Source organism: Leucoraja erinacea, chromosome 20, assembly GCF_028641065.1.
Source record: "Leucoraja erinacea ecotype New England chromosome 20, Leri_hhj_1, whole genome shotgun sequence".
NCBI lineage: Eukaryota > Metazoa > Chordata > Chondrichthyes > Rajiformes > Rajidae > Leucoraja > Leucoraja erinaceus.
The window spans coordinates 23677840-23704147 of record NC_073396.1 but is presented as its reverse complement, the minus strand read 5'-3'; the positions used below and the strand labels follow the sequence as shown (position 1 = coordinate 23704147).

The following is a 26308-nucleotide window of genomic DNA, read 5'->3' as shown; positions in this document are numbered from 1 at the left end:
TCATCCACTCCCTACACACTAGGGGCAATTTACAGAGACCAATTAACTTACAAACCCTCACGTCTTTGGGATGTGGGAAGGAACCGGAGCACAGAAACAGGCTCTTTGGCCGACCAATTCTGCGCCAACCAGCGATCCCCGCACACTAACGCACTACACACTAGGAACAATTTACAATTTTACTAAAGCCAATTAACCTACATACCTGTACGTCTTTGGAGTGTGGGAGGAAACCGGAGCACATGGTAAAAACAGGGAGAATGTACAAACTCTGTACAGACAGCACCCGTAGTTAGGATTGAACCTGGGTCTCTGGCGCTGTGAGGCAGCAACTCTACCGCTGCGCCACTGTGTCACCCTGAAGATAGGAGGGTATCTGGCTAGTCTAAATGAACAGTCAGTTCCGTGATTGAGAAAACTCAGTGCCATTCAGTCCACTGGATCCAGTCTGCCCTCAGGTTCGGGTCTTGGGCACGGCAAGGCCTGGCAGGGTCGGCCTTAGAAGGTGCGGAGCAAAATTGGGAACAATTTTTATAGAAATATAAATATACAATTATAAATGAGTCATATTCAGGTACGTGCCGTGAATAATTACTCAGGGAGGGCAGTCGGCTTTTAAAAAATCTTAAACGGCGCATGCGCAGATTGTTCTCCTCTCCGTAGAAATAAAAAATACAAATAAAGAAAGTAACAATTCAATTTGCCCAAGGCTTCCAAATTCCTTCTTTCTGAATTACAGAATGGGTGGGGGTGGAGGGTGACGGCAGGTGGAGAGATGGTGGGAAAAACGGGAGCACACCGTGACAAGTTGAATCAGTTGTCATCTTATTGAATGAGAATACTAGTTCAAAGGGCCAATTGGGGGGGGAGAGTTCCATTCGCAGCGTGTGGGGTGTCTGGCTGGAGGTAACGTTGCAGGGAGGGCAGCAACGTTGAGAAGGAGGGGGTCGGGGGTCATGCCAGTAACCCACTCACTCACCGCCGCCGCCGCGCTCCGGGCGCAGAGCCACCGCATTGTGGCCGGGGAGGGAAGCAGCTCGCGTGGCTGCAAGTGGCTGCCGGGACCTCAGCGCCTTCTGTCGCCCGCTCACCTATGGCAGTGCTCTCTGTCTGAACAGTGAGGGGACCAACTCAAGAGCAAAGATCATAGAGCGCAGTGGATCAGCGGGTGATGGATAACAGGACAGCGGGCAGCGGAGCTTACTCCTGTGTCAGCGCGAACAAGGGACCAATTGAGGTTACTCACACTAACATACGGAGTAAGATCCACCACCCGCTGTCCTGTTATCCATCGCCCGCTGACCCACTCTTGAGCTGGATGCTGGCATGATCCCCGACCTCCGCCTTCTCAACGCTCCTGCCCTCCCCGCAACTTTACCCCTGGCCGGGCTCCTCACACGCTGTGAAAGGAACTCTCCCCCCCAGCGGCGCTGTCCTTTCACAGCCGCTTCCCATCAGCTGCTAGCAATGAGGGATAGACATGGCCATCCCTCAGTACAGCAACATCGTTCTTGATCAATCTTTCTTGGCTATCGATCCACATTCCTCAGTAAATGAAATTGTGTTTTGACCAAGTATTAATTGCACCGCGTTCCTTTGAATTTTATTCAAAGGAACACGGCGTCATTAATACTTGGTCAAAACACAATTACATTTACTGAGGTATGTGGATCGATGCACTGATGACACATTGTATAACTAAGTGTTAACTACTCGCTGTTACCAAGTGCTATCAGTGGTAGTTAACAAATCATTTTTGTCTGAGGGCTGGTGCAGCGGTTTTTAATCCATGTTCGTTAAAAAAAAATATCCGTATTTAACAAGGCAAATGTTTATTAAAGAAATCTGTATTTAACAACACAAATTCGTATTTCCGTACGAAATACGGAAAATTAGCGCGGGGGCCCCCTTAGGCGCGGGGCCCAATTGGGAGCAATCGGTCCAATTGACTTAAGGCCGGCCCTGACCTAGATCTACATTTTACCCATGGCTGAGCTTTCGGGCGAGGTTGGACAGCAATCACCGTACACTCGTTCTAATCTACATGCTAGGGACAATTTACAGAAGCCAATGAACCTACAACTCTGTACATTTTTGGAGTATGGGAGGAAACCGGAGTGCACAGAGAAAACCCACGCGATCACAGGGAGTACTTAGAAACTCCCTATAGACAACACCTGTAGTCAAGATCGAAGCGGGGTCTATGACACTGTGAGTTCAAGTTCAAGTTCAAGTGAGTTTATTGTCATGTGTCCCTGATAGGACAATGACATTTTTGCTTTGCTTCAGCACAACAGAACATAGTCGGCATTGACTACAAGACAGATCAGTGTGTCCATATACCATTATATAAATATACACACACATGAATAAATAAACTGATAAAGTGCAAATAACAGATAATGGGTTATTAATGTTCAGAGTTTTGTCCCAGCCAGGTTTAATAGCCTGATGGCTGTGGGGAAGTAGCTATTCCTGAATCTGGTTGTTGCAATCTTCAGGCTCCTGTACCTTCTACCTGAAGGTAGCAGGGAGATGAGTGTGTGGCCAGGATGGTGTGGGTCTTTGATGATGCTGCCAGCCTTTTTGAGACAGCGACTGCGATAAATTCCCTCAATGGAAGGAAGGTCAGAGCCGATGATGGACTGTGCAGTGTTTACTACTTTGTGTAGTCTTTTCCTCTCCAGGGCGCTCAAGTTGCCGAACCAAGCCACGATGTAACTGGTCAGCATGCTCTCTACTGTGCACCTGTAGACGTTAGAGAGAGTCCTCCTTGGCAAACCGACTCTCCATAATCTTCTCAAGGCGCTGATGTGCTTTCTTGATAATTGCATCAGCGTACTTGGACCAGGAAAGATCTTCAGAGATGTGCACACCCAGGAATTTGAATTTGATCCTTTCAACCATTGATATAAACGGGACTGTGGGTCCCCATCCTACTCCTTCCAAAGTCCACAATCAGTTCCTTGGTTTTGCTGGTGTTGAGGGCCAGGTTATTGTGCTGGCACCATATGGACAGTTGCTCGATCTCTCTTCTATACTCTGACTCATCCCCATCAGTGATACGTCCCACAACAGTGGTGTTGTCAGCGAACTTGATGATGGAGTTCGCACTATGACCGGCTACGCAGTCATGAGTATAGAGCGAGTACAGCAGGGGGCTGAGCACGCAGCCTTGAGGTGCTCCCTTGCAGATTGTTATCGAGCCTGACACATTTCCACCAATATGAACAGACTGTGGTCTGTGAGTGAGGAAGTCGAGGATCCAATTGCAGAGGGATGAGCAGAGATCCAGTTCTGCGAGTTTGGTAACCAGCTTGGAGGGGATAGTATTAAATGCCGAGTTGTAATCAATGAATAACAGCCTGACGTATGAGTTTTTGTTGTCCAAGTGGTCCAGAGCGGAGTGTCGGGCCAGCGAAATCGCATCCACCGTTGATGTGTTGTGGCGGTAAGCAAACTGCAGTGGGTCCAGGATTTTGTCGAGGTAGGAGTTGTTTTGCGCCATGATCAACCTCTCAAAGCTCTTCATCACCACAGGCGTTAGTGCCACAGGTCGATAGTCATTGAGGCACGTCACCTTACTCTTCTTGGGCACTGGTATAATTGATGCCCTTTTGAAGCAGGTGGGAACCTCAGACCTCAGAAGTGAGAGGTTGAAAATGTCTGTAAAAACTCCAGCCAGTTGGCACAGGTTTTTAGAACACGACCAGGTATACCATCAATTCCAGGTGCTTTTCGAGGGTTCACCCCTCTGAAGGATTTCCTGACGTCGGCCTCTGTGACTGAGACTGAAATACCATCACAGCGAATGGGGGCTCGGGAAGGCACATCAGTATTCTCCCTATCAAAGCGTGCGTAAAACGCATTGAGCTCGTCAGGGAGTGATGTTTCGCCGACATTGGAGCTGCCTCCTGATTTCGCCTTGTAGGAGGTGATTGCATTCAGGCCCCGCCACAGCTGCCGATGAGTCCATCACCTATCCATATTTTGGATCACCTATCATATTTTCCGGAGATAGTGCCTGACCCGTTCAGTTACTCCAGCACTTTGGGTCCTTTAATGGCTTGTCTTTCATGTATAACCATAAATTTACTAATTTGATCACTGTTCTGCATTCATAATCCTTACAATAAATTTATTTTAAGAGAGGTACAGCCTGGAAACAGGCCCTCAAATCCACCAAGCTCACACCAACCACTGATCACTCATTCACACTAGTTCTGTTATCCCACTTTTGCATCCTCTCCCTACATACCAGGGAAGTTTCACGGAGGCCAATTAACCTACAAACCCACTCCTCTTTGGGATATGGGAGGAAACCGGAGCACCCGGGGGAAATCCACATGATCACGGGGAGGACATGCAACTCCATACAGACAGATCAGGATTTAACCCAGGTCTCGGGTGCTGTGAGGCAGCAGCTAAACCAGCTGTGCCGCCCACTTTTATAGTTTCACTGGACCAAGTGGGAACCGTTGGGTCCCTGTCACATGGGAGGCTTGGTCCCCCAATACAACCCGTTCCCCCAACGCAATATTCCACCACTCACCCATAGCCCCCAAGGGAGGCTTATTCCACCACTCACTGTTCCCCCGACACAACCCGTTCCCCCAATGCAATATCCCACCACTAACCCACAGCCCCCAACTGTGCTGGGGCAGCTCTTTTCCCCTTTTTCACCCTGCTCTCATTTTAAATTAAAAAAAAATGCTGCCAGGAAAAAAAAATCTGATTTTACTTGCTGCCAGGACTCAGTGTCCTGTGATTGCAACATTGTTGCCGGCAGGGCCAGCAATTGGTTTTGGATTATTCACAGAGAGGTTAAGTGAAAATAAACATTTTCAAAGTTTTAAACGTGAATAACTTGTAAAACTCATCATCAATCTGAAGAAAACATGTTACAATGCACCACAGGACAATGGTGAGTAAGGTGGTCCAAAAATTGTAGTGCTATCATGTATGATTTTGGCATAATTCAGGGCATGGCTCGCACACACGCACGCACGCACACACACACAGACAAATGAGAGTTTTAGTAATATACTAGACCAAGTGCAGACCCATTGGCGTAGTCCTCCATCTCAAGCTGTTCCCGAACGTAAGATTCCAGCACTCCCCTTGCCTCCCTCAGCAGTGCTCTTTAAAAAAAATTCCAATTGCACTTGCCTTGCGTGTTGCAATAGCAATTCACCCTCCCCCGCTAGTCTATCCATTGTGACGTCATCAGTTGAAGCTGCCATTGTGATGTCATCAGTTGAAGCTGGTTGCTTAGAAATTGAAGGTATTTTTTTTTTTTAAACTATAATCAGTAATAAGTCGAGAAATAAAGTATAAAATGTTCAGTGAAAGTGATCTCTGCCTAGAGGGGGAAAATGTGAATCAGAATATGTAAACAATCTTGCGAAAGTTGGCATTTTTAAATGGCTTTAATCGCGAAAAACATGTCAATAATAGGATGAAATCCTCACTGAGGCTCAGCACTGCCAGCTGAGCCATTGTGATGTCATCATTTGAAGTTGGTGGTTTTAATTTCAAAGTATTTTATTTTAAATGAGTCGAGAATAAGTCGAGAAATAAAGCATAAAATGTTCAGATAAGGTGATCCCGGCCTCGACGGGAAAAGTCAATCGGAATATGTAAACATGTAATCGTTACCGCGTAGTATTTTTGCGAAGATGTAAAGGCAACCACATATACACACACATATACACATTAACAAGATCAGACTTTTAATAAGTTTATGATATGATATAGATAGATAGATATGAAAGGGGAAGAGATGAGCTTGAAAAATCATTTTTCTTTCATGGATCCATCTCTATAGTCAAGGATCAAACAGGTCTTTATTATTAATTGTCATGTAGCAGCTCGTATTGTGTACTTCCTATTAAAAGTAATGTCACTCTCAATGCACTTTATTGCCACATAATGTAGCGGACTGAATCATACACTTCAATAAAATTATGAAGAACTTACGGCAGATAATCGCCCCATTTGCTATGACTGGCTCACCACCCATCTTCATCTCAACCCAACAGAACAATTTTATATTGTTTAAGAAGGAACTGCAGATGCTGGAAAATCGAAGGTACACAAAAATGCTGGAGAAACTCAGTGGGTGCAGCAGCATCTATGGAGCGATGGAAATATTCCTTTCCTCAATTTTGGGTGGCACAGTATTGTAGCGGTGGAGTTGCAGCACCAGAGACCCAGATTCAATCCTAACTATGGGTGCTGTCTCTACAGAGTTTGTACGTTCTCCCTGTGGGTTGTCTATGGTGCTCCGGTTTCCCAAAGATGTGGGAGGAAACCCATCTCACCGTAAACCCATGTCCTATAATTTCTGATTCCCCTACCCTGGGTAAAAGACTTCCTATCCATGTCGACTAACTCTAAGAATTATCCAGGGATGATTGATGGTACGGTGGTGCAGCGGTACAATTGCTGCCTTCCAGCGCAAGACACCCAGGTTCGGTCCTGTCTACGGATTCTGTCTGTACCGAGCTCGTACGTTCTCCCTGTGACTGGGTGGGTTTTCCCGGGTCCTCAGGTTTCCTCCCACACTCCAAAGACGTACAGGTTTGTAGATTAATTGGCTTCTTTAAAAATTGGTCCTAGTGTGAAGGATAAAACTAGTGTAGGGAGTGGATGAGAAAGTAAGATAACAGTGTGGACAGGATATCATTGATCGCTGTGGACTCAGTGGGCCGAAGGGTCTGTTTCCACTCTGTATCACTAAACTAAATTAAACTAAACTAAAAAGATGAAGTGCCAGTCTTCTGTTAATACATCTGCCGGGTGTAGTTACATTGTAATTGTAACTGGCTTAGTAATCACACAGTCCACATTATTGATCCAGAGATGAGAAGGCAATTCCAAATTTGCAGGCTGAGAATTTTAAGTAAATAAATCGAGAATGATAAGCTGCATTAGTAAGTGTTCTGTTTAGTTGAGAAATACAGGCCCTTCAACCCACCGAGTCCACGCCGACCATCAATAACCCGTCCACACTAGTTCTATGTTATCTTACTTCCTCACCCACTCCCTACATTTTAGGGGCACTTTCACTGAGGGCAATTAACCTGTAAACCTGCACGTAGTTGAGACATGGGAGGAACCAGAAGAAACCCACGCAGACACAGTGCAAACTAATGGCATTTTGGCCTTCATAACGAGAAGATTTGTGTATAGGAGTAAAGAGGTCCTTCTGCAGTTGTTCAGGGCCCTGGTGAGACCACATCTGGAGTATTGTGTGCAGTTTTGGTCTCCTAATTTGCGGAAGGACATCCTTGCTATTGAGGCAGTGCAGTTTACTTTCCTGAGGTTAATCTCCGGGATGATGGGTCTATCATATGAGGAAAGATTGGAAAGACTGGGCTTGTGTTCGCTGGAATTTAGAAGGATGAGGAGAGATCTTATAGAAACGTATAAAATTATTAAAAAACTGGACAAGCTGGATGCAGGAAAAATGTTCCCATTGTTGGGGGAGCCAGAAACAGGGGACACAGTCTAAGAATAAAGGGGAGGCCATTCAAAACTGAGATAAGAAAAAACGTTTTCACCCAGAGAGTTGTGAATTTGTGGAATTCTCTGCTACAGTACGCAGTGGAGTCCAATTCATTGGATGCATTTAAAAGAGTTAGATAGAGCTCTTGGGGCTAGTGGAATCAAGAGGTATGGGGAGAAGGCAGGCTAGGGTTACTGATTGTGGATGATCAGCCATGATCACAATGAATGACGGTGCTAGCTCAAAGGGCCGAATGGCCTCCTCCTGCACCTATTTTCTATGTCTATATTCTATGTTAACTCAACACAGACTGCACCCAAGGTCAGGATCGAACCGGGGTCTCTGGCACTCTGAGGCAGCTGCTTCTACCAATTCCGCCACTGTGCCGTTCAAGCGATGTTGTGAAATCTTAGCTTGCTCACTTCAAAGGACAAAGGAAAGACCCACTCCACCCTGGCCATGCTCTCATCTCACTGTTACCATCAGGAAGAAGGTAGAGGAGCCTGAGAACTGTGACATCCAGGCTCAAAAACAGTTTCTCCCCATCAACCACCAGGTTCTTGAACCACCCTACACAACTCTAACCGCAGCACATAATTACTATGGACTTTGTATTAGGGTTGCATTACATACTTGCACTATTATGGTCGTTTAGTTTAGCATAGAGATACAGTGTGGAGATAGGCCTTTCAGCCCACCGAGTCCACGCCGACCAGCGATCGTCCGTATGCTTGGACAATCCTGCACACTATGGACATTTACAGAAGCCAATTAACCAACAAACCTGCACGTCTTTGTGACGTGGGGAAAAAACTGGAGCACCTGGAGAAAACCCACTCGGTCACAGGGAGAACGTGCAAACTCCGCACAGACAGCACCCGAGGTCAGGATTGAACCCGAGTCTTAAACATTTCTGACAATTACTTCAGAATTTAATCTCTTTCATGAGGCCTTCTGGAGTTAATCAAGTTTTAGATTGAAACATGTCAACCTCATCACATCTGTGGAAAATAAGATGCAAGCTACATTAATGAAACAATTCCCAAAGGGTATAAAATGATCGTCATTCTCACAGAAGATCAATTATAAACGATGAAACTTCAAAGGGGTGCATTACAAACCCATAATGAGGCAGTTAGACGTGTGTTCAAATTATTATTACATCGAGTTCCTAAAGCAAGCCATTATTTGGGAGGCTGGTGATAATGAAAATTAACACATTTTTAATGACCCTCTTGTTGCAATTTTCAATGCACATGTATCCTCGTAGATCTCCATGTGTTCCACTGAACAAGGAGGTTGAGGGGAGAACATAATAAAATGAGGGAAATGGATAGGGTGGGTGGACAGTTAGAACCTTTTTCCCAGCATGGAAATACAGCCGAAATAGCTCAGTTGGGAGAGCGTTAGACTGAAGATCTAAAGGTCCCTGGTTCAATCCCGGGTTTCGGCATTGATACTTATTACTTTAAATTGATTGATGCATGTATTAACAATTAAGCTTTACTGAAGAAGGGTATCTACTGTAACATCACTTATCCATGTCCAGGCATCTCCAGAGATGCTAATAGAGATCCAGAGATCTCTGCAGAGCTGACCCGTCAAGTTACTTGTATCCTTTTTGAAAACATTAAATACTAGGGAGGCATAGGTTTAAGGTAAGAGCAGCAGAGTTTAAAGGAAATGTGCAGGGTGGGGGTTTTTTTACACAGTGGATGGTGAGTGCCTGGAATGTGCTGCCTTGGGTACTGGTGGAGGCAGATATGAGGTAGGTGTTTAAAGGGCCTGTCCCACGAGCATGCGACCTCCATGCGGCAAGTGCGACCTAAAGGGCCAGTCCCACCAGCATGCACCTTCATGCGGCAAGCGCGACCAAACCAGAAGCGGGGGCCGCGCGGAGGTCAGGTGAGTGACATGAAGTTCGAGCGAAGACCGCAGGAAGTTCGCGCGTGACGTACGGCGTCGAGGCGGCTGCGGGCCGGCAGGCCGTTGCTGCGCGGAATTTTTAAACACGGTCAGATTTTCGGAGCCCCGCGCGATGTCGGGACCAGCTCCGCACAACTCCAAACGGCTCCAGCGATCGAAGTGGGACCGGCCCCGTGAGGCCGTACGGCTCAGGCGACCACGTTTGGTCACGCTTGCTGGCATGGAGTCGCTTAGGTCGCGCTTGCCGCATGGAGTCGCATGCTCGTGGGACAGGCCCTTAAGAGGCTTTTACGTAGGCACATGGAAATGCAGGGGATAGAGGGATATGGGTCACATACAGGCAGTTTTAAGGTACAGGAAGATACTGCTGATGCTGGTTTATACCAACGATGCTGGAATACAAAATGTTGGAATAACTCAACAGGTCTGGCAACATCTCTGAAGAAAAGGAATAGGTGATATTTCAAGTTTGAGGAAGGGTTCTGACCCGCTAAGTTACTCCAGCATTTTGTGTCTATCTTTGCGATTCGTTTAATTTGGCAACATGTTCAGTACAGATCAATACATCAAGGGCCAAAGGGCCTGTTCCTGTGTTGTACTGTTTGATGTTTTATATTAAGAGAATCAAGATGTGAGGTTAGTAGAGAACATTTATGCTGAGGTAACAGATAAGCCATGGTCCCATCGAATGGTGTTGCATCAATAAGTGGCTGAATGGTCTAATCCTGTTTACGTTTCTTATGTTATGAGTAGATTAAGCTACTGATTGGAGCAAGATACCTGGAACAGGACAGCACAGGACAAGGCCATTCAGCCCACAATGTCCATGCCAAATATGATGCTAACTTGAACCTGCCTGCACAGAATCCATGTCCCCCTATTCCCTGCATATCCATGTGCCTACGCAAAAGCCTCTTAAATGCCACTATCATATCTTCCTCCACCACCCCTGGCAGCGTGTTCCAGGCACTCACCACCATCTGTGTACCCAACACATCTCCATTAAACTTTGCCCCCTAGTATTTAATACATCCATCCTGGTAAAAAGGTCTGACTTTCTACCCTACATGTCTGTCATAATGTTATATACTTCTATCAAGTCTTCCTGCAACCTCTGGTGCACCAGAGAAAATGATACACATCTGTCCAAACTCTACTTATAGCTAAAACCCCTTAATCCAGGCATCATTCTTTAAACCTCCTCTGTAGCCTGTCCAAAGCTTACACATGCTTCCTGTAATGGGGCAACTGGGCCAAATGTGGCCTAACCAAAGTCCTACAAAGCTGAAATGGACACAAAGTGCTGGAGTAACTCAGCGGGTCAGGCAACATCTCTGGCGAACGTGGATAGGTGACATTTCGTATCCGGAAACATCACCTATCCACATTCTCCAGAGATGCTTCCTGACCCGCTGAGTTACTCCAGCGCTTTGTATCTTTTCTTGTAAACCAGCATCTGCAGTTCCACGTGTCTACAATATCCTCTCAATCACTTTTGCTCCAGTTTCCCCTCACTAACATTGCAACTGAAACTGTTCGTTCCCAGAACCATTTTAGTAAACATCCTCTCCATGACCTTCACCATTTTCCTAAAGGAAACACCAATTCAATGGTTCAATGGTTCTTTATTGTCACGTATCCACAGCACAGTGCAATTATTTTGCACGATCCATCCACAAATGCATCCTTCCACAGATTTTGCCGCTGTTTACAAAGAAAAAAGTCCCAAGGTCTCTTGATTCATGTGACAGTCTCTTTATGCTTTGTCTCTGGAGCTACCTGCAAGGCCCTTCCTTCCTCAGGTCATTTGTCGCAGAATTCTCGGTCATGTCCCCGTCACCAGTAACCTTCATTCTTCTCACGCACCCCCAAACTAACCTCCTTCCTTCTAACCTAAATAAACTCGCTCATCCAAAACTCTGTCGACATAGCTTTGGATGTGCAAGACGCCGGAGAAAGTTTAAAGAAGATTTTCAGAGATACGTAGAATCATAGAGTCTTACAGCGTGGAAACAGGCTCTTTGGCCCAACTTGTCTACACCGGCCAACATGTCCCACCTGTCCCACCTGCCTACGTTTGGCCTAGATTCTTCGAAAACCTGTCCTATCCACGTACCTGTCTAAACGTCGCGATACTACCTGCGTCAACTACCTCCTCCAGAAGCTCATTCCATACACCCACTACCCTTTCGACCCACTGAGTCAGCACCGACCAGCGATCACACAAGCGCCATCCTGCACACTCAGGACAATTTACAATTTACGTAGGAAACTGGAAGAAAACCCATGCAGTCACAGGGAGATCATCCAGACTCCGTACAGACAGCACTTGTAGTCAGGATCGAACCTGGTCTCTGGCACGGTAAGGCAGTAAAGGGCCTGTCCCACTTTCCCGAGTTACTCACAAATTCTCCCGAGTTTTCCCCTTGATTCAAACGCGGAGAATGTCCGTAGCGAGTCCGTAGGAGGCCGTAGATATATCGTAGCGGCTCGTTATGCCATCCGTAGGTACTCGGGGCATCAGGTAAGTCGGGACGTTTTTTCCAGCATGATAAAAAAGTCCACGAGTAAAATGATAGTCAGGAGTAGGAGTTCGTAGATCACAAAAATCTTGAATCTTTTTTTAAGGTCCTTGCAACTCGGCAGAGCACTCGGGAAAGTGGGACAGGCCCTTAACTCTACCATTGCACCACTGTGCCGCCCTTATGTGACAATAATAAACCTAGACTTTTAGTTCTAAATCTGCCGTAGCTTTCGATAGCAGGGACACCTTCTCTCAGGCCAGATCACCGTTACAACCTTCCCCCGATAAAAACAGGTCATTTGTCAGTACAATCTTTCCACGTCCCACACAGCAGAGACTTTAGAATTAGTTCACTGGCTATAAAACCAATTGTAATGTGGCTGGAATGCAAGTGTGAGATTCTTCTTCTTTTTAACATTGGAGAATTAGTCTGGCTGTTTGAAATGGGGAAGTGTCGGCATTCGGCAACCTTCCATCAGAACTGTGGGCAGGATCAGAATGTGTTCTCAGTAATATTGGGAAAGACTATTAATAAACCGTTTTAATTAGTAAACAAATGCCCTTGAGGTTCGTAGCAGGAATCGATGGCTTTGTGAACAAAAGCTTCACGTTGACAGACTACAGTTGGTGAGAAAACCCACCAACAACACACACAGCTTCAATTCTTTGTCATTGTATAGTTATCCATCTGGACCTAGTGCAAGGTTTGATCTCACACTCGGCCCCAACTATCATCCCCGAGATCAATGTGAAGAAATCCCGTCAAATACCCTCTGTCACAGGGACGGCAGAGTTGCACCCTTACAGCACCAGCGACCCAGGTTTGATCCTGAATGACTATGAGTGTTGTCTGTACAGAGTTTGTACATTCTCCCTGCGACTGTGTGGGTTTTCTCCGGGTGTCCTGGTTTCCTCCCACATTTCAAAGATATGTTAATTGGTCTCTGTGAAGATTACCCCTAGTGTGTAATGTATGGATGATTGTTGGTTGGCCTGGACTTGGTGGGCTGAAGGGCCTGTTTCCAAGGTGTATCTCGAAACTAAACTAAACTAAATACTGCCTCTCCTGGTGCTTATTTCACAGAGGATTATATAGGGTGTCGAGCCCTGAACGAGGCAATTCGGTCCAAAAATTTCACGCTGGAACAGCTTCTCCTTCTGTTATCAGGCTTCTGAACGGTCCTTCGCTAGGCTAGGGTACGGTCCAATTCACCTCTACCCTTGCTTTCCCTCTACTCCGTCTCTCGCCCACCCTAGTTCTCCAACTAGTTTCACTGACCTGATCAATTTCACTGTTTGTAAGCCTCATTGTCACCTTCTCCATCAGCCAACAATGAACCATTCTACATTTCCTTGAACATCGTCTGCTTTAATCTGTCCTTTTCACACCTTACATGCTCTTTGTACCTTTCCATATCGCTAGTTTCCCTCTCCACTTGACTCTCAGTCTGAAAAAGGGTCTCAAGAAGAAACGTCACCCATTCCTAGAGGAGATGCTGCCCCTCCCGCTGAGATTCTCCAGCATGTTGTGTCTATTTTCGGTTGTATAAGACATTAGTGCGGCCACATTTACAGTATCATGTTCGGTTTTCATCACCATGTTCCAGTAAAGATGTTATAGTAAAGCTGGAAAGGGTGCAGCGAAGATTTATGAGGATGTTGCCAGGACTCAAGAGCCTGAGTTATAGGGGGAGGCTGAGCAGGCTAGCACTTTACTGAGCAAAAACAAAACCTGTTGCATTAAGTATTTCCACCATTTTCTGTTTTTGCGTCTAAGAAACATTTAGACAGGTGAATGGATAGGACAAGTTTAGAGTAATATGGGCCAAATGCTGACAGGTGCTAGGTGGGCATGTTGGTCGGCTTGGGCAAGTTGGGCTGAAGGGCCTGTTTCCATGCTGTATGACTCCATGGCTGTGAAAGAGCCTTTGTCATTTCCAACTCCAGTGAGTTTATAAATGATAAACAAAGGTGTTCAAAGTAAAGGGGGGGGGATGGGGGAATGCAATTTTATTTAACGATCCTGTGATATTTTTCTGGTCTGTTGTTGACTCCAGTGTGTTGCTGATTAATCTTCCAAGCCTTGGAGTTCCATGCTTATGCTGGGAAATTGGCAACATTGGTTTGAGTCCCGAAGGAAATGAAAAATGAATCAGTTAACTGCTGACTAATATTTGCACTGTCTACAATAGACAGAGGCTCAGAATTTACTGATGATTCAAAGAAGCCATGACTTCCAGTGAACTCGGTGGAGATCAGTTAGTTTAACAGCAGCAGTGGGAGCATGTTTCGAAGCATTTTATGGTCCACTATCAGTGTTCATTAAATAACCGCCTTCATCCTGCCAAACCCATTGCACAAGCAATTGGCATGTCAACAATTTATCAAATGCTTTGAGCAAGCAGAGAATTCACGATAATGGCTTTGGAAGAAACCATTGGATTTTGAATATCTATGGCTATTTATTTGGTTTGAGGAATATATTGACAATAATTTTTTAGCATTCCTGGCATCTGAGTATCTCTGATTTTAGAACAAAGAACAGTACTGCACAAGAAAAGGCTCTTCAGCCCACAATGTGACACTAAGACCATCTTTAGACTTTAGAGATACAATGCGGAAGCAGGCCCTTCAGCCCACTGCATCTGTGCTGACTACAGATCAACCAATACACTAATAGTTGGGGTAATTTTACAATTTTTACCAAAGCCAGTTAACCTACAAACCTTTACGTCTTTGGAATGTGGGAGGAAACCGAAGCACCCGGGGAAAACCCACGCAGTCACTGGGAGAACATGCAAACTCTGTACAGATAGCACCCATATTCAGGATTGAACCCGAGTCTCTGGCGCTGTAAGGCAGCAGCTTTACTGCTGCCATTCTGTTAACTTGCGTCACAGATACTTCCCACAGAGAGAGGAGAGAGGATGTGGACGAATAGAGATAGAGAGGTAGAGGATAGAGGATGTGGAGGGAGGGGGAGGGAGGTGGAGAAGGCATGCTGATGTGGGTTGGAAAGGATTTCATAGAGCATAGAACATAGAACAGTACAGCACACAAACGGGCACTTCGGCCCACAATGTTTATCCCAAAAACATACTGCCAAGTTAAACATCTCATCAGCCTGAACCTGATCCATGTCCCTCTATTCCCTGCACTTCCATGTTTCTATCTAAAAGCCTCTTAAACGTCACTATCGTATCTGCCCCCACCATCAATCCTGGCAATGCGTTCCAGGCCCTCACCACTCTCTGCGTAAAAAACTTGCCCTGCACATCTCCATTAAACATTCCACTCTCTCACCTAATAGCTCTGCCCTCTAGTGTTTGACATTTTCACACTGGGAAAAGAGTTCTGACTGTCTACCCTATCTATGCCCCTCATCGAACAGTACAATGCAGGCATGGACCTTTCAGCCCACAGTATTCGTGATGGGTTAAACAAATCTCACCAGTCTGTACACAATCCCTCTATTCCCTGCATTTTCATTTGCCCATCTAAAAGCCTCTTAAATGCCACCATTGTATCTTTGATAGTCACTATCGTATCTCATAATTTTATATACGTCTATCAAGTCTCCCGCTCAACCTCCGATGTTCCAGAGAAAACAATCCAAGTTTATCCAACCTTTCCTGGTAGCCAAAACCCTCTAATCCGGGCAGCATTCTGGCAAACCTTCTCAGTACCTACTCCAAAGCCTGATTAGTTTTCGGAGCCAGACTCGTTTATTGTCACATACACCAGGGAACTATGAAATTCCTTGTTCATGGGAAATCTTACAGAGTTAACAAACAAAAAATACAGCAATGATAAATGCAACAATTAATACAAATCAGCAAAATAGCGCAAAGATTGTAGTGTTATCCGAAGTAGTACAAAGAAACTAAATTGTGAAGTACTAAAATATTAAATCCATCAGCGAATGGAGATGATGATTATTTATTTGCTTCATACCCATTTTTGCCTCATTAACAAATCTGCGGCGCTTGCACTTTAAAAAATGTCAACAGTGGCCTTTATCAAAAGGGCAATGAGATCAAATAATAAAATGTATAAAAAACAAACTGATGTAATATTTTAGCATTCTCAAGAATTCCCAAATATATGAAGTGCAGGTACCAATCACACAATCCACAATGACCAGATCATCTGCATAGAACACATAACAGTACAACACAGGAACAGGCCATTCGGCCCACAATGTCTGTGCTGAACATGATGCCCAGATAAACTAATCTCATCTGCCTGCACATAATCCCTCAATTCCCTGCATATCCATGTACCTATCTAAAAGCCTCTTAAAATATTGTATCTGCCTCCAGCACTACCCCTAGCAGCGTGAATCAGGCACCCACCACCCTCTGTCTGAAAAAACATGCCCCGCACATCTCCTTTAATCTTTGCCCCTCTCACCTGAAAGCTGTGCCCTCTTGCCTCTGACATTTCCACTCTAGGGAAAAGATTCTGATTGTCTACCCTGTCTATGCTCTTATAACTTTGTCCACTTTTATCAGGTCTTCCCCTCAACCTTTGTCATTCTAGAGAAAGCAATCCAAACCTGTCCAAGGATGGCCACAAAATGCAGGAGTAACTCAGCGGGTCAGGCAGCATCTCTGGAGAAAATGGGGAGGTGAAGTTTCGCGTCGGGACTCTTCTTCAGATCGGAAACCTTTTTCAGAACTGAATTTTCTTCAGTCCCGACACCAGACGTCACCTCTCCATGTTCTCCAGAGATGCTGCCTGACCCGCTGAGTTACTCCCGCACCTTGTGTCTATTTTTGTTATAAAACTGCATCTGCAGTTCATTTTTTATTAATTCAAGTCTGTTCAACCTCTATTTTAAACTTCTGAGATACAGCGTGGAAACAGGCCTTATGGCCCCCGATCGTTGCACTGACCAGCGATCACCCTGTACGCTAGCACTATCCTACACATACCAGGGGCAATTTACAATTGCAATTACAAGACCGGAGCAGCTGGAGAAAACCCACAGTCACAGATGGAACTCTGTACAGACAGCACTCATAGTCAGGATTGAACCTGGGTCTCTGGCGCTGTAAGGCAGCAAATCTACCACTGTGCCACTGAGCCGCTCTTCTTGCAGCTAATAGCCCCCAATCCAATCGGCATCCTGGTAAACCTCTTCAGCTCCCTCTCCAAAGCCTCCACTTCCTTCCTGTAATGGGATGACCAGAACTGCACGCAATACACCGAATGCAGCCGAACTGAAGGCTAATCAAAATGTAGGTGATCTTGGTAGAGAACTGACTTGTCTGCTCTACTTGAAAGCATTGTCACGGCATTTCTTTCACACACCTGATAAGAAATGAGACCTCAGCATATTCTTTGATCTAAGTGATGGGAACCAAGCCAGGACAGCAATCCCCCAGTGCAATGTTGAAGAGTCCGTCTAAACTAGGCACTCAAATCTCTGCAACAGTATTTAAACCAAAGATGAGAGTGTTCTTCAACACTGTTAATGCATGTTAATCTGCTGCAATTAATTTTGATTCATGTCAGCTCTAGAATGCATCCCACTGACAAAACCATGTAGTGACATGAATTGTCATTGTTCACACCTTATAAAGTAAGGAAGATAGCCTTGAAAATATTCCTTTCTAGTCAGACTGAACAAATACAATCTAAATAAATACAGAACCAAAATGCATTTATGATGGGCTCTGCAAATCTTTAGTTAAGTTTATAGAAACAGCATGGAAACAGGACCTTCGGCCCACCAAGTCCGTGCCTAACAGGAATCACCCGTACACTAGTTCTATCCTGCTCACATAGGAACAGTTTTTTTACGGAAGCCAATTAACCTTCAAAGCCGCATCGTATCTCTCAATAGCAACGACACTAAACTCCTTTCACATCATTCTAAAGGGTTTCATTGCCATAAGTCCTGAAACGGACCAATGAAATTCTTACTTGCAGCAGCACAACAGATATGTAAACATAATGTCCGTAAAACCCATAACAACACAAAAAAACTCAGTATATATATTTAAAAAAAAGTCAAATAAATAGTGCAAAAATAATGTCGCCAAGTCTGTAGAGTTTGGAGCATATTTGGAGGTTGTAGTGTTTAATAGCCTGATGGTTGCGGGGAAGAAGCTGCTCCTGAACATGGTTGTTACAGTTTCCAGGCTCCTACACCAATGGCAGGAGTGAAATGAGAGTTAAATCTATCTGGAGTGTGGACTCTACTCCAGGGGGGAGGTGGGGGAGGGGGGAGAAAAGGGGGTGACTTTGAAATGTAACGCTTTATTACCATTGGGTGATGTTTGGCACCCCAGTTATATTTGAGATATAGCATGGAACCAGGCCTTTCATCCCACCAAGTCCACACTGACCATCAATCAACCATCCACTCACTAGTTCTATGTTATCCCACTTTCCCATCCACTTCCTACACACTCGGGGGGAATTTACAGAGGCCAATTAAACTGCAAACACCGCACGTCTTTGAGATGTGGGAGGAAACCCTCAAGGTTGCAGGGAGAACATGCAAACTCCACGCTGACAACACTCGTGGTCAGGATGGAAACCGGGTCTCAGATGCTGTGAGGCAGGGGCTCTACTAACTGCGTCACTCCGCTGCCCATTAGCTTCACCTCATCTCTGGGGCAGTGGATCAATAGGTTACAGTGGACAGGGTAGAGACAAGTAAGCCCAAGATGTAAATAATATAGACTTTAGACTGGAGATACAGCTTGGAAACAGGCCCTTCGGTCCACCGAGTCCGTGCCACCCATTGATCACCCCATACATTAACACTATCCTACACAATTTACACTTTCACCAAAGTCAATTAACCTCCACATCTGTTTATCTTTGGAATGTGTAATGAAACTGGAAAACCCGGAGAAAACCCACGCGACCACAGGGAGAACGTACAAACTCCGTACAGACAGACCCTTAGTCAGGATCGAACATGGGTCTCTGGCGCTGCGAGGCAGTAACTCTGCTGCTGTCCCTAAATTCCCACGGGATTAAAACACTATCCTCCAGGACCACACACTCAAACAAACCCATCTTGGCTTCAAAACTTTTTTAATTACAGATAGATTACATTGCTGTAAATATCTTGCCTGTTCATCGCTTCACGGGAACGAAATAACCTGGCATCACTTGAAAGGCATTCTAGAGGGATGATACGGCCAGAAAGTGTGTTTACTTCACACACCAGTATGCTGAGCTTGATCATGAACATCACACGGACATTTAACCAACGCTAATGGAAGCAGCCATTTGCTCTGTTTACATCTGAACCAATTACAACTTGGGATGGATGTACCGAGACTTGCTTAATTTGCAAATCGACTGCTAGAATGCTCTTAATTATTTCATTGATTTCCTCACAACATGAAACAAGACCATTCAGCCCATAGAATCTATTTATGTATCATTCAGAGGTGCAAAGGAGAGATTTGGGAGAGCTAGTGCAGGATTCTCAAAAGGTTAATTTTGGAAGTTGAATCGGTAGTAAGGAAGGCAAATGCAACGTTAGCATTTATTATGAGAGGACTAGAATATAAAAGCAGGGGTGTAGGGCCACTGGTCTGACCACATTTGGAGTGTTAAGAAGAGATTTTCATGTTCATATGTTCTAGGAGCAGAATTAGGCCATTCAGCCCATCTACCCGACATTCGTTCATGGCTGATCTATCCTTCCTTCTCAATCCCATTCTCCTGCCTTCTCCCCATAACCCCTGACAGTCTTAATGATCATTTTTGGGGCACATGTTTGAGGAAGGACATGCTGGTGTGGGAGAGGGTCCAGAGGAGGTTTACAAGAATGATCCCGGGGATGATTGGTAACGTATGATGAGCGTTTGAGTTTAGAAGGATGAGAGGGGACCTCATTGAAACACCCTGCACACTAACACTATCTTCCACACACTAGGGACAATTTTATAACAATACCAAGCCAATTAACCTACAAACCCTGTATGTCTTTTGGAGTGTGGGAGGAAACCGGAGATCTTGGCGATGACCCAGCAGGTCAGGGGGAGAACGTACAAACTCCATACAGACAAACACCCATAGTCAGGATCGAACACAGGTCACTGGCGCTGTAAGGCTTGCAACTCGCTGCACCACCGTGCCGCCCATTTTCTGTGGAGCTGACACAAGTGATTGATGAGGGGAGGGCGGTGGATGTTGTCTACATGGATTTAGGTAAGGCATTTGATAAAGTCCCCCATGGCAGGCTGATACAGAAGTTTAAGATTCACAGGAGTAGCAGTGACTTGGTGGTATGGATTGAGAACTGGCTTACTGATAGAAGAGAGAGAGAAGTGGTGGAAGGACAATATTCAGTCTGGAGGTCAGTGTACACTGAATGGGGATAAATATCAAGGCAAACATCTTTTAACCTCATCATTTCAGTGCAATTCATCACACATGGGGAATGATTATGGTTCAGGTTGTGGTTCTGTTATTGCTGAGGTTTCGTTCTGAACCTTCTGATGTTCCTGATTTAATAAGTGCCTTGTAGTTCACTGTTATCCTCTAAATAATCTCTGCTCTGCGTTCAACTCCCACGTTGCAAGATCTGTTAGCGGAATCACAGCGGAATAGTTATTATATTTTTAAAGGGCAGCATTGTGGCGCAACGGTTGAGTTGCTGCCTTACATCGCCACAGACCCAGGTTGGATCCTGACCGCGGATGCTGCCTGTACTGTTTAGTGTAGTTTAGTTTAGAGATACAGCGCGGAAACAGACCCTTCGGCCCACTGAGCCCACACTGACCAGCGATCCCCGCACATTAACACTATCCTACACATAGTAGGGAAAATTTACACTTATATCAAGCCAATTTACCTACGTACCAGTACATCTTTGGAGTGTGGGAGGAAACCAAAGATCTCGGAGAAAACCCACGCAGGTCACAGGGAGAACGTACAAACTCCGTACAGACAGCACCTGTAGTCAGGATCGAACTGAGTTTGTACATTCTCCCGGTGACCGCGTGGGTTTCCCCCAGGTACTCTGGTTTCCTCCCACACTCCAAAGACGTGTAGGTTAAATGGCTTCTGTACACTGTAAATTGCCCTTAGCACATAGAATAGAGCTTGCATACAGGTGATCATCGGTAGGTGTGACTTGATGGGCCAAAGGGCCTGTTGCCACACTTTATCTCTAAACTAAAATAAATAACACAGTATCTTACGGTACTGTCTTGGTTCTTTAATTCCACAGTATCTAACAGTTGATGTTAACAACAGAAGCAGGCCCTGATTGTACAGCCATTAATTTCAAGAGGATGAGAACTGAATTTTAGCATTCTGTGGTTTTATTTTGGTTAGAAATTGCATATGATAAATAAATTAGACACTTACGCATCAATTATTTTAAAATGAAATAAAAATGAAATGAAATGGGGAAAAAAAACATAAATTTAATTGTAATTAATTTAAATGCAAACCTTGGCAACTTGCTCATCAGTGTTTAGATTCCCCTCAATTAATCAGCTCCGGTGTAACAGATAATTAATTAATAACAACCATAAATTATCTTGAGGGAGGTTGATGCTCCCTATTCAGCGGCCAGAGCAGAGAGAATTTTTTGCATAGTTTAGTTTAGTTTAGGCATACAGCGCGGAAACAGGCCCTTCGGCCCACCGAGTCTGTGCTAACCAGCGACTATTGGTGGTGTTGCGCACACCATGTGCTACAATTTTCCCCCCAAACATTAGGCCGCTTCACCTCCTCGAGGATTCTGAGATTATCCTCATGACACCTTGTCCGTGACGGCAACCATTTTGCCTCATGCCTTTGTGGAAACGTTCTAACCTGGAGGAAATTATATCGACAACATTCAGCTTGAGTGCTTGAATTAGAAACTGGAACATAGAAGAGCACACCATCAGAAAAAGCCCTTCGGCCCACCTTGTCTGTGCCGAAAATGATGTTATGATAAATTAGTTCAGTTTAGTTTATTTAGTCAGATGGTGGTGAATCTGTGGAATTCATTGCCACAGTCGACTGTGGAGGCCCAGTTAATTGATATGCATAAGGCGGAGATTGATAGATTCTTGATTAGTTCAGTGGGTAGGGGCTATGGGGATAAGACAGGATAATAGGGTTGAGAGGACAAGATAGATTAGCCAGGATTGAATGGTGGGGTAGACGTGATGGGTGGAATGGCCTAATTCTGTTTGTATAACGTATGAACTTATTGTTGTTTATTATTGCCATGTGTACCGAGGTACAATGAAAAGCTTTTTTGTTGTGTGCTATCCAGTTAGCGGAAGGCCATACATGATTACAATCAAGCCGTATACATCGCACATATACGGGATAAAGGGAATAATCTTTATTGCAAGATAAAGTCCAGTAAAGTCCGATTAAAGATAATCCGAGGGTCAAGCGGGGCAAGTTTCTTTATCCAGGGAGTGGTAGGTGGCTGGAACACATTGCGGTTGGTTGTGGAGACAGATAAGATAGTCGTGTTTAAAAGGCTTTTAGATAGGCACATGGAAGTGCGGGCAACAGAGGGATACGGATCAGTCTGAAGAAGGGTCTCGACCCAAAACGTCGCACATTCCTTCTCTCCAGAGATGCTGCCTCACCCGCTGAATTACTCCAGCATTTTGTGTCTACCTTCGATTTAAACCAGCATCTGCAGTTCCCTCCTTAAACCTCCCTTCCGGCACTGTTCTTTCTGTTCTATACGGTCTCAATTGGCCTATGGGCCGGTGTCCGTGCTGTATGACTCTATGACTTGGTATTATTAATTCAGTCATTTAGTTATTATGCGAGAGCACCCATTGAATGTGTACATTGTGTCTGATATCTGATGATTTCTGTGTTATTGGTATTAAAGTGATTTAGCTATTGTACACTCTACATTAATTTTATGCAAAGGGACTTTAAAATCATTTCAATTATTTTAATGTGCTGACTTCTAAAGATCCCTGAATACAAGTTTAATTGAAACAAGTCATTAGCGCCTTTGGCTTGTTTTGTGTGAAAGGTAAATATTAAAAAGCCTAAGCTTATAGGGTCTGAAGAAGGGTCTCAACCTATTCCTTTTCTCCAGAGATGCTGTCTGACCTGCTCAGTTACTCCAGCTTTTTGTGTCTATTTTCATTTTAAACCAGCATCTGCAGTTCCTTCCTACACTTATAGCGTGTGTGTTGTTTGAGAGCACAAGACCGAGGAGAAGTTAGTCGTACCCTTTCGACATCCCTGAATTTCTTTAAACTCTCTTTTAAAGGGCGGCACAGTGGTGCAGTGGTAGAGCTGCTGCCGTATAATGTCAGAAACCCAGGTTTGATCCTGACTATGGGTACTGTCTGCGTGGAGTTTGTACGTTCTCTCTGTGACTGCATGGGTTTTCCTGGGTGCCCTGATTTCCTCCAAAGATGTGCGGGTTTGTAGGTTACTTGGCTTTTGTAAATTGTCCCTAGTGTGTAGAATGGAATTGGTGAATGGGCGATCAATTGTCGGCGCAGATTCGATGGGCCGAAGGGCCTGTTTCCATGATATATCACTAAATTATACTATACTAAATTAAACTCAACTAAGACATTTGGACACGTACGTGGATAGGAAAGGTTCAGAGGGAAAAGTTTATCTCTGAACTAAAGTAAAATTAAGGAAAGGCAACAGTGACTTTTGTGTCATGTTTAATACGTCAGTCGAGGGTTTGGGAGATTTATTCTCTCATTTGCCGGTGAGAAGCAGCAGGAAAAGAAAGGGAAGCAGCCTATGGACAGAAGCCGCTTTCAACAGTGTTCTGACATCAATCAGCCTACTGTGCTCACCATTTTAGAAAGGAATAAGGCATGGATAAGGCATAAGACAATGTTCGGTGATACGTGACAGTGAATGCAGGTGGTAACGCATGTGCATTGGAGTGTTATCTTGGATCGGACTTTCTCAGGATCATTCACGGGTCAATTTGATTGATATTTTCTCCCTATCAACAATGTCAGGCATGTAGAAACAAGGAACTGCAGATGTGGGTTACAGCGCCAGAGACGCAGGTTCGATCCTGACTACGGCTGTCGTCTGTTCAGTGTTTGCACGATCTCCCTGTGACTGCAAGTCTGCCGTCTGAAGAAGGGTTCAGACCTGAAACATCACTCATCCTTTTTCTCCAGAGATGCTGCCTGACCCGCTGAGTTACTCCAGCACTTTGTGTCTATCTCCCTGTTACTGCATGGGTTTTCTCCGCGTGCTCCAGTTTCCACCCACATGCTAAAGACGTGTAGGTTTGTAGGTTTAATTGGCTTCTGTAAATTGTCCGTCATGTGTAGGATCGAACTAGTGTACGGGTGATCGCTGGTCAGTGCAGACTCAGTGGGCTGAAGGGTCTGTTTTCATGCTGTATCGCTAAATGAAACCAAACTGAAGATAATTAAACTCCCTTTTGAAAACTACAAATGAATCTATCTCCACTCACCTATAATTACTGCAGAGAATATTACAGTAGGACAAATTAGGCTGAGGAACAATGCTATTCTTCAACAAATTACCATCGGAAAGGAGGATTTTTGAAATATTTAAGCATGCTTCACGATGGATAAGTCCCCAGGACCTGATGGGATCTATCGTAGGTTGCTATGGGAGACAGGATAAGAGACTGCTGGGGCCCTGACCAAATTTTTCAAATTGAAGACAGGGAATGCGGTTTCTTATTCAAGAAAGGCAACAGGTAATTATAGGCCAATATATCTAACATCAGTGTTAGGTAGGGGTGGGGGGGGGAATCCACTGAGAAGTATTTGCTCTTGGGGAAGCAGATATTGATCAGGGAAGGTCAGTATGGAATCAGTCCTTATTTGTAGAAACACACAAAGTGCTGGAGGAACTCAGCGGGTCAGGCAGCATGGTATGGGAACAGCTCCATCCAAGACCACAAGAAATTGCAGAGAATTGTGGACGCAGCTCAGGCCTTCACGCAAACCAACCTCCCTTCCATTGACTCCCCATCTACACTTCATGCTGCCTTGGCAAGGCCATCGGCATAATCAAAGATGAGTCGCACCCTAGACACTCCCTCTTCTCCTCTCTCCCAACAGGCAAGAGGCACAGAGGTATGAATATGCACACCTCCAGATTCAGGGGCAGTTTCTTCCCAGCTGTTATCAGGCAGCTGAATCATCCTATCACCAATTAGAGAGCTACCATCTAACACATTGGAGACCGTTGGACTATCTTTAATTGGACTTTACCTTGCACTCTCCCTTTATCCTGTATCTGTACACTGTGGACGGCTTGATTGTAACCATGTACAGGTGCACAACCTTTTATCCGAAAGCCTTGGGACCAGGCACTTTTCGTAATTCAGAATTTTTCGGCTTTCGGAATGGAAGATTTTTAGCGTAGATTTTAACGGCTGGCTCAGTAGCAGAGTGCTCGGCTCGTATCCGCAAGGTCGCGAGTTTGCGCCTCGATCCCGGCAGTTACTCGATCGCGAGTTTGAGTCTTCACTGTAGATTTTTCTTGCAGAATAGGAGAGAATAGGGAGGGTTAGGCTGGGATCATTCTCTGCGAGATGATCTTAGTGCGGGAGACAAGTGTAGGAGAGGTGTACTGACTGTGTGGGCAGAACTTTGGAAGTGATTGCCCACCATTCTCAAAAGCCGCTGTGTCTCCCTGTCCCTCCAACTCCAGAGGAATCCGCTCCCCGATGGGCCGCTACGGCGCCAAGTGGCAGTTCGCCCACAGCCCGAGCTGCGCCCTCTCATCCGCAACCCGGGTTCCTCTGGAGTTGGAGCGGGGCTGGGCTAGAGTTGCTGCTGGCTGTGAGTCTCTGGGATCTCCGTGCTTGCAGTGGGCCTGGGGGTCGGTGTCCCGATGAGGGGGGGCAGCTCGGGCTGTGGGCGACCTGCCACTTGTCGCTGTAGCGGCGCATCGGTGAGCGGCTTCTGGTGGTCCTGAAGTCTCTCAGCTCCTGTCCAGGGGGGTGGCCGGAGACGTCAGGACCAACAAGAACCCGCTCCCCGATGCGCCGCTACAGCGACAATGGGCAGTTCGCCCACAGCCCGAGCTGCGCCCCCTCATCCGCAACCCGGGTTCCTCTGGAGTTGGAGCGGGCCTGGGCTAGAGTTGCTGCTGGCTGTGAGTCTCTGGGATCTGCGTGCTTACAGTCGGTGTCCCGTTGGTCCGGACGTCTCCGGTCACCCCCCTGGAATGGAGCTGAGACTGGGAACTTTACCGCCCTTGCCCCCTCCCTCTGCAACTGCAAACAACCCCACAGTTCCCAGTCTCAGCTCCTGTACAGGGGGGTGGCCGGAGACGTCACAGCCCGAGCCATCAGCTTCTGTCCCTACGGGGACATCGGAGAGCGTGTTCCTCTGGAATTGGAACGGGGCTGGGCTGCTGCTGGC

General features: G+C 45.6%; 1 protein-coding gene and 1 non-coding gene across 2 annotated transcripts in view; one reads left to right on the top strand and one right to left on the bottom strand.

Annotated features, from left to right (window-relative positions):
• Positions 1-26308, bottom strand: part of LOC129706970 (ras-related protein Rab-26-like) — a 222033-nt gene that overhangs the window by 7502 nt on the left and 188223 nt on the right. The gene's annotated exons all lie outside the window — the stretch shown is intronic.
• Positions 8891-8963, top strand: trnaf-gaa (transfer RNA phenylalanine (anticodon GAA)). Its single transcript has one exon. It is a non-coding gene; the product is annotated as a tRNA-Phe (tRNA).